The following is an 8,393-nucleotide window of genomic DNA, read 5'->3' as shown; positions in this document are numbered from 1 at the left end:
ATGGAGCAATAAAAGAAGAAGTGCAAGGCAACAAAATAACAGTGCCATAGACAGTGCAAGGCATTGTCCAGGGCACTGTCATTGGCGACCCAGACAGTACCTTGCGCCGAAACAATGGCGCCATAGGCAGTGCCTCACGCCGACGATGCCATCCAAGCAAATTTTAATTCCTCATTAGTTTTGCACATGTAGAATTCGGCCGCTACCCTATAAATACCCCTTAAAGTTAGTTTTTTGAGGGTTAGATATCATTAAAGAGGGAATCGACCTAAGGAGGCAAGAACACACAAGGAGAAAGGCGGAAAATCCTTCTACGAGTTTTTAACTTTCTTCTTCCTATTTTTATTATTAATTATGAATTCTAGTATTGTAGTTTTGCATACTATTATGAATAGCTAATTTGTTATTTAGGGGTTTGATGAAACCTTTTGGAGGATGAATTCTTGTTACATTTTAATATAATTTTGCCTTTGAATATCCCTACTTGTTCAACTACGTGTTTATTGTTGTTGATTGAATGACCATCGATTGGCTGTGCCTATTTATTATGTGTTGCTTGAGAAATAATACATATTTAGGTGGTTGTTGAGCAACGTTACTCCTAAGGTATATGAGAGATCAATACGGCGGATTTAAAAGCGGGATTAGAGACAACGAAGCTTTGACGTGATCATAGTGCGTGGTGAAAAAGTGCGAGCTTGTCGTAAGAATAGTAATATTTATAACTTTGAAATTGTTCGAGCTTGTCTCTTTAGCGATATTGAACAATTATAGTGAAACCTTAGTTCTCTGTGAGATTCTACTCCGGACATTTAGACTGGATTATATTTACAGCGACCGCTTATCCTTTCTAGGAGTAGAGTTGGGCATAATCAGTTTTCAACCAAATATTGTTTTATTCAAAATAAGGAAACATTGGCGATCAGGTTTTGATGCGGCCGGTTTTGGTCTAAATGAGTTGCCGATTGTACGTTTCGTTGTTCGCCTACTCTTTAATGTCTCATGGGATAGTATTTCAGTCCTCTTTGGGTACTATCTGAGTCTATGGGCATGGAAATGAAAGTTCCTACTTCCCCAGTATTGTATTTTTAGCTGACATGGAAAACAAACTCTATCTCATAAGAAATTAGAATTTCTTGCAATTGTAGGCATATGATGAACTCTTTGAAGAGGTATAAAAAAATAGTAGTGGTTTCCCTTTTATTTATTGTACTAAAGGGAAATGAAAATTATAACTTTATAATATGTGCTACGGTAATAGGTGATAAGCTCATACTTCAAATTTTGATATGCAAGAGAGCAACAAATTAGATAAAGCCTATAGGTTCCTTTTGCATTGCATTAAGATTAATGGTTGATTTTTCAACTAGGGCTTTCTGTTCTATAGTACTATCAACATACTTACTCGAATTTAATCTGGACGTGCATAAATTCCATAAGCTATCAATTCTGACGTATTTCTTCTTGTTAGGGCAGAATTGAAGAATCAGAGGACCCAAGATATGCTGCTTCAAGGAGTGAGCAAACATTTTTCAATTGTACAAAGTCCTTAGAATGCACTATATGCGTGGCAATTAGGATATGTTTGTTCGTTTATGGGATAAACAACTATGTAATACATATTTCTTTGGTAGGTTGTCATAGCTTCTTTCCAGTCATTCTAACGGGCCCGTGCACAACACGGGCAGTCTTCCTGTAGTAGGTATATATACTAAGGAGTTATGCATCTAAATGGTTGTGACTAGGGGTGTACATGGGTCGGTTTGGTTCGAATTTTCTAATTACTAAACCAAACCAATTGTATCAGATTATTAAATCTAAATACCAAACCAAACCAATAAAAGTTGAGTTTTTTAATCTTGTTTTCTCGAGTTTTTCGAGTTTTCCGAGTTTTCGGGTTTTTTTCGGTTTTTTTTCCCCATAAAGTCTTCATAGTACAAAACATAAAATTTGTGCTCTAAATATTTCTTTAATCCTAGTAAGACAGAACTATATAAGGTGTTTTTCAATAAAATAACATAAATATGAGATAAGTCATGGCATTGCACTAAAATATTCAACAATAAAGATAATAAAATCACATAAAATAAATATTATTAATAAGCCATAATGAAAACAAACATAATTTAAAATTATGACTAATAAGTACTATTATTTACATGAGTAACCACTAAAAGAAAAATACGTTATACATTTTATCTAAACTATGAAAAAACTAAAAAATAGATATCCAACACTATTTTCATTCATAGTACAGTTGAATTGAATGTCTTTTATTAGCATTAGTATTGATTTGATTTTGGTTTAGGATTTATTTGAGTTACTAACATTTATGGACTATAAAACTTATTGGAGCATCCAAAAATTATAAGCCCAAGCTTGAAATAATACGTTAAAAGATAAAATTATGAAAAAGCTTAAGAAATATTTATAAACTACACTACCATAAATATTTTTATGTATTAAATATATTTAAAACTTCTATACATTTAATGTCGGGTTGGTTTGGTTTTAGTTTGACTTTTTTTAGTTAAAACCAAACCAAACCAAATATGGCCGGGTTTGTTTTTCCAACACCAAACCAAATCAAACCAAACCATAGTCGGATTTTTTTTTCCAATTTGACTCGGATTATCGGGTTGGTGCGATTTGCCGGTTTCAATTATACACCCCTAGTTTTAACTATTAATGAAGGGGTGTTTAGGTTTAGTTATTTTAGTTTTTTTTATTGATTAAAAGATTGATACGATATATAGTTTTTTCTTAAAATAAAATAGGTTAATTAAAAGGGCATTTAAGCAATTTGATGTTTTGATTTCAGGGCTCCTAATTTTAATATAGTTTAGATAGATAATAGTTCAACACATACGCACATGTTTTGAGGTGGAAAAAAAAACTTAAATAGTGCCGTTAATGAAAAAATATAGGGAGTCCTTAAAGGGGCCAACTTTGTAGCCATTAAAACAAGAGAAAATGACACTTACGGCCCCTTTTAAAGATTTAATGATCAAAATGCTCTTTTTTTTTTGAAAAACACAAAATATGCCTCTTTTGAAGTTTTTAAGATGAGGTTGCCCCTCCTTTCCATGAATAGGTTTCACCAAAGGTGCTTCTCCTTTTTTTCTTTATTTTTTTCACCCTTTTATTTTAATCTTTTTTATTTTATATTTTATTCGTATTTGGTTGTTATTTTTTTCACTTTATTTTTTTTCTTTCTATTAAAATTATGCACTCTTATTCATTTTTTCTTATTTTCTTTTTTTATAGTTAGCTTCTCTTTTTATTTTTTTTAATTTTTCTAGTAGTAACCTCCTCACTCTTTTTTACTTTATTTTATCTTAATTTTTATTTTTATTTTTGATGTATTTTTATTTTTCTTAATTTTATTAATTTCACTAAAATCTCTCCGTCCAAAATATTTTGCCATTTAATTTTCTTTTGTTAAATTATTTTTCATCTTAATTGTTTCTGTTATTTTTTCGTAAAACTCTTCCGCCAAAACGTGTTATCACTTTCTTTTGGTTATATTTATATTTATATTTATTTTTAAATAAATAACCAAATTTTAAGTTTTGTATTGGGATACTTTCTGCACAATCACTAATAGATTATGATTACCGAGAGTTACCATGTTACTCTTTTTATTCTTTTAATTTTTTATTTAATATTTGTAGATATATATATTTTTGCAACTCTTTCACAAATTTTAGATTTTTTAAAATAAAAAATATATTACTCTTTTTACCTTTTTTGCTCTTTCTAATTATATCAATAATATTAAAATTTGGTATACTATGTTAATCATGGTATATCAATGTGTAATATACCAAGAATACTATCATTCAACAGTAATTATAGTATACCAAGAATATTGAGAATACCATCATTCAATAGTAATTATGATATACCAACTTGTAGTATACCAAGAATATTATGGATACAATTTAACATACCAGTAATATTATGATTTGTGTAGTATACCAAAATAATTATCGATAGTATTTAACATAGAAATAATATCATGGTATACCAATTTATAGTATACCAAGACTTATTGGGAATATCACCATTCAACAATAATTATGGTATACCAAAATATTGGGTATACTATTTAACATACTCAAACAAAATACTCTATGTTTAAATACTAATCATATTATAGCAGTCTGTAGTTCACCAAGAATATTGAGAATATAATGATTCAACATTAATCATGGTATACCAATGTATAGTATATCAAAATTATTGGGAATAACATTTAATATACTCAAATAAAGTTTACCATGATTCAAAATTAACCTGGGTATACTTTGTAGTAAACCATTGTAAATAACTTTTAGCATATTCAAATAAAGTATACCATGATTTACTACATATTTTACCAAGAATAATAGAATGTTCTATAAAAATATATAGGTTTACTTAAATAAGTTGATATTGTTCTATAAAAAATATTTTTAACATTTTATAGACAAATTTAGGAAAATTATATCTTTTAGACTAAAAAATTAATTTAATATTTTCTTAATTAATTTTATGCACAAATAAATAATTATCACATAAATATTAAAATGGATAATTAAATAAAATAAATTCGATGTATAATTCCTTGTAATATTCAATAGTGAAAAACAATCTCCAAACTCCTCAAGTTTGCGAAATAATAATATAATATTTATGTTTGAGTACAAAATGAAGAAAGAAATTATTATTTTAAAATAATTAATTTAAAAACTTGAAATAAAAAAAGTGGAGACATTATCAAACTATAATTAAATGATGGTAAAAAAAGAAAATAAAAAGGGGGCACTTCAATGAAATCATGTAAAAACGAATGAGAGAAAAATTAAAAAGGGGGCCAATTTAATCAAATCAAGTAAAATTAAAAAAATAGAAAAACCAATAAAGTGGGCTACTCTAATTAAGTCAAGTAAAAACGAAAAAGAAAAAGTAAAAATCAAGTGCAAAAAAATATAAACCTTAAATTAAAAATGAGCCACTATTAAACTAAGTAATAAAAAAGAAAATAAATTTAGGCTTAAAAGGGATAGCAAAGGATAAAAGTGTTTGGGTAGAAGAATAAAATGCCTTCGTCATACCAAACTTTGAAAAATGCCAAGTACAAGACATGCAATTTGAAGATAAGCAAAGAAGTCATACATAATATCTCTTGACCGCATCAGAATTAATAGCCATATCCACAACTTTGCCTTCTACGTCACTTAAATACAAAGCACCATTGGGTAACACTCTTATCACAATAAATGGCCCCTGCCAATTTGGGGTAAACTTGCCTTTAGTTTCAGCCTGATGTGGAAGAATGCGTTTCAATACTAGCTGGCCCACCTCGAATTTTCTGGGACGCACCTTCTTGTTGTATGCTCGTGTCATTCTTTTCTGATACAACTGACCATGACACACCGTTGCCAATCTTTTCTCATCAATCAAACTCAGTTGCTCTAGCCGGGTTTAGACCCACTCATCATCATTAATTTCAGCTTCCGCAACGATCCGAAGGGATGAAATCTCAACCTCTGCAGGTATAACGGCCTCAGTTCCATATACCAACAAATAAGGAGTTGCACCTAATGAAGTGCGAACAGTAGTGCGATAGCCTAGCAAAGCAAAAGATAACTTTTCATGCCACTGCTTAGAACCTTGCACCATCTTACGAAGTATCTTTTTTATGTTCTTGTTAGCAGTTTCAACAGCTCCATTTGCCTTGGGACGATATGGAGTAGAATTCTGATGCATAATCTTGAACTGTTGGCACACTTCTTTCATCAAGTGACTGTTAAGATTAGTAACATTGTCTGTGATGATTACCTTGGGAATTCCGAACCGGCAAATGTTATTTGAATGAACAAAATCTACCACCGCCTTCTTGGTCACAGACTTGAAAGTAACAGCTTCTACCCACTTGGTGAAGTAATCAATGGCCACAAGAATAAACCTATGTCCATTTGATGCCAACGGCTCAATTGGTCTGATAACATCCATGCCCCAAGAAACAAATTGCCAAGGTGCAGACATTGTGTGCAACTCAGATGGCGGAGAATGAATCAAATCACAGTGCACCTAGCGTTGATGGCACTTGCAAACAAAGCTGATGCAATCTTGTTCCATGGTGAGCCAATAATAGACTGCTCGAAGTATCTTCTTTGCCAAGACATACCCATTCATTTGTGGCCCGCAAACTCTGGAGTGCACTTTACTCATGATAGTTGAAGCCTCTTTAACATCCACACACCTTAGTAATTTGAGGTCTGGAGTTCTCTTGTACAAGATTTTCCCCCTTAAGAAAAATTCACTAGCCAGACACCGAATGGTTCTCTTTTGATCACTTGTGGCATGTACCGAATATATCCCGGACTTGATGTATTCCTTGATATCATGGAACCAAGGTTCACCATTAAGTTCTTCTTCAATCACATTATAATAAGCATGTTGATCACGAACCTGGATATGCAAAGGGTCGACGTAAGTCTTATCCGGATGGTGCAGCATTGACCCCAGAGTAGCCAAGGAATCGACAATCTTATTATGAATCCTGAGAATATGTCTGAATTCTACTGACATGAATCGTTGATAAAGATCATGCAGACACTATTGATACAGTATGAGCTTCAGGTCCCAAGTTTCCCATTCTCCCTGAATCTGGTGAACCAATAATTCTGAATCTCTCAAAACCAGTATTTCCTGGACTCCCATTTCTATAGATAACCTCAAACCCAGAATGCATGCTTCGTATTTGGCCATGTTATTGGTGCAATAAAATCGAAGTTGAGCTGTTACAGTGTAGTGCAGCCCTATTTCAGAACTGAATACATCCCCTATTCCAATACCTTTCATGTTAGCGGCTCCATAAAAAATGATTTTCCAACCCGACTTTTCACTAAGATCAACCTCATTAATATATAACACTTTTTCATTAGGAAAATAGGTCTTCTATGGCTTATATTCTTCATCCGCCGGATTCTCGGCCAGGTGGTCAACCAATCTTGGGCTTTTATCGCGGTCCAAGTAACATAGATAATGTCAAACTATGTGAGTAAAATCTGTCACTTTACAAGTCTGCCTGTGGGCATAAGCTTCTCAAAGATATACTTTAGAGGATTCATGAGAGAAATGAGGTAAGTAGTGTAGGACGAAAGATAATGCTTCAACTTTTGTGCCACCCAAGTCAAAGCGCAACATGTCCTTTCAAGAAGAGTATACTTAACCTCATAAGGAGAGAACTTCTTACTGAGATAATAGAGTGCTTGCTCTTTCTTGCATTTGATGTCGTGTTGACCCAGTACACAACCAAAAGAATTATCCAGGATTGTCAAATACAGGACTAAAGGTCTCCTAGGCTCGGGCGGGACCAACACAAGTGGGTTTGTCAGGTACCTCTTGATTTTATTAAATACTTCTTGACACTCGTCAGTCCACTTGACCACGACATTCTTCTTTAGCAACTTAAAGATGGGCTCACAGGTTGTCGTGAGTTGAGCAATAAACCTGCTGATGTAATTTAGCCTTCCAAGCAAGCTCATCACCTTGGTTTAATTCTTGGGCAGTGGTAATTCCTGGATGGCCTTGATCTTTGATGGATCTAACTCAATATCACGCTAACTAACCACGAACCCTAACAGCTTCCGAGACGGGACACCAAATGCATATTTTGCTGGATTAGGCTTGAGGTTATACCTGCGGAGCCGTTCGAAAAACTTTCTCAAATCCTTGACATGGTTAGACTGCCTTTTTGACTTTATGACCACATCATCCACATAAACCTCAATATCTCTATGTATCATGTCATGAAATATGGTAGTCATCGCCCTCATAATTTGCCTCAGTATTCTTCAAACCAAATGGCATTATCCGGTAGCAATATGTTCCCCATGGTGTGGTGAATGTTGTTTTTTCTACATCTTCCTCATGTATCAGGATTTGGTGATATCCCGCGGAGCAATCCACAAAAGACCCAATCTCATACTTGTCATAATTATCAATCAGAATGTGGGTGTTTGGCAATAGAAAATTATCCTTTGGGCTTGCCTTGTTAAGATCACGATAATCAACACATACCATGGTCTTACCATCTTTCTTTGGTATTGGCACAACATTAGCTAACCAAGTGGGATATTGAATGACCCGAATGACCTTTGCCCCAAGTTGCTTTGTGATTTCTTCTTTAATCTTCACACTCATGTCAGTCTTAAACTTTCTTAACTTCTGTTTGACAGGAGGGAATGCATGATCAGTTGGAAATTTATGAACTACCAAATCAGTACTTAAGCCGGCATATCGTCATACGACCATGCAAAGACATTTTTGTACTCAAACAATACTTTAATTATTTCTTCCTTGACTTGCGGTTCCAGATGCACACTTATCTTAGTCTCCCT

The sequence above is a fragment of the Nicotiana tabacum genome, chromosome 14 (assembly GCF_000715075.1).
Source record: "Nicotiana tabacum cultivar K326 chromosome 14, ASM71507v2, whole genome shotgun sequence".
Lineage (NCBI taxonomy): Eukaryota > Viridiplantae > Streptophyta > Magnoliopsida > Solanales > Solanaceae > Nicotiana > Nicotiana tabacum.
Note: the sequence above shows the minus strand (reverse complement) of the source record.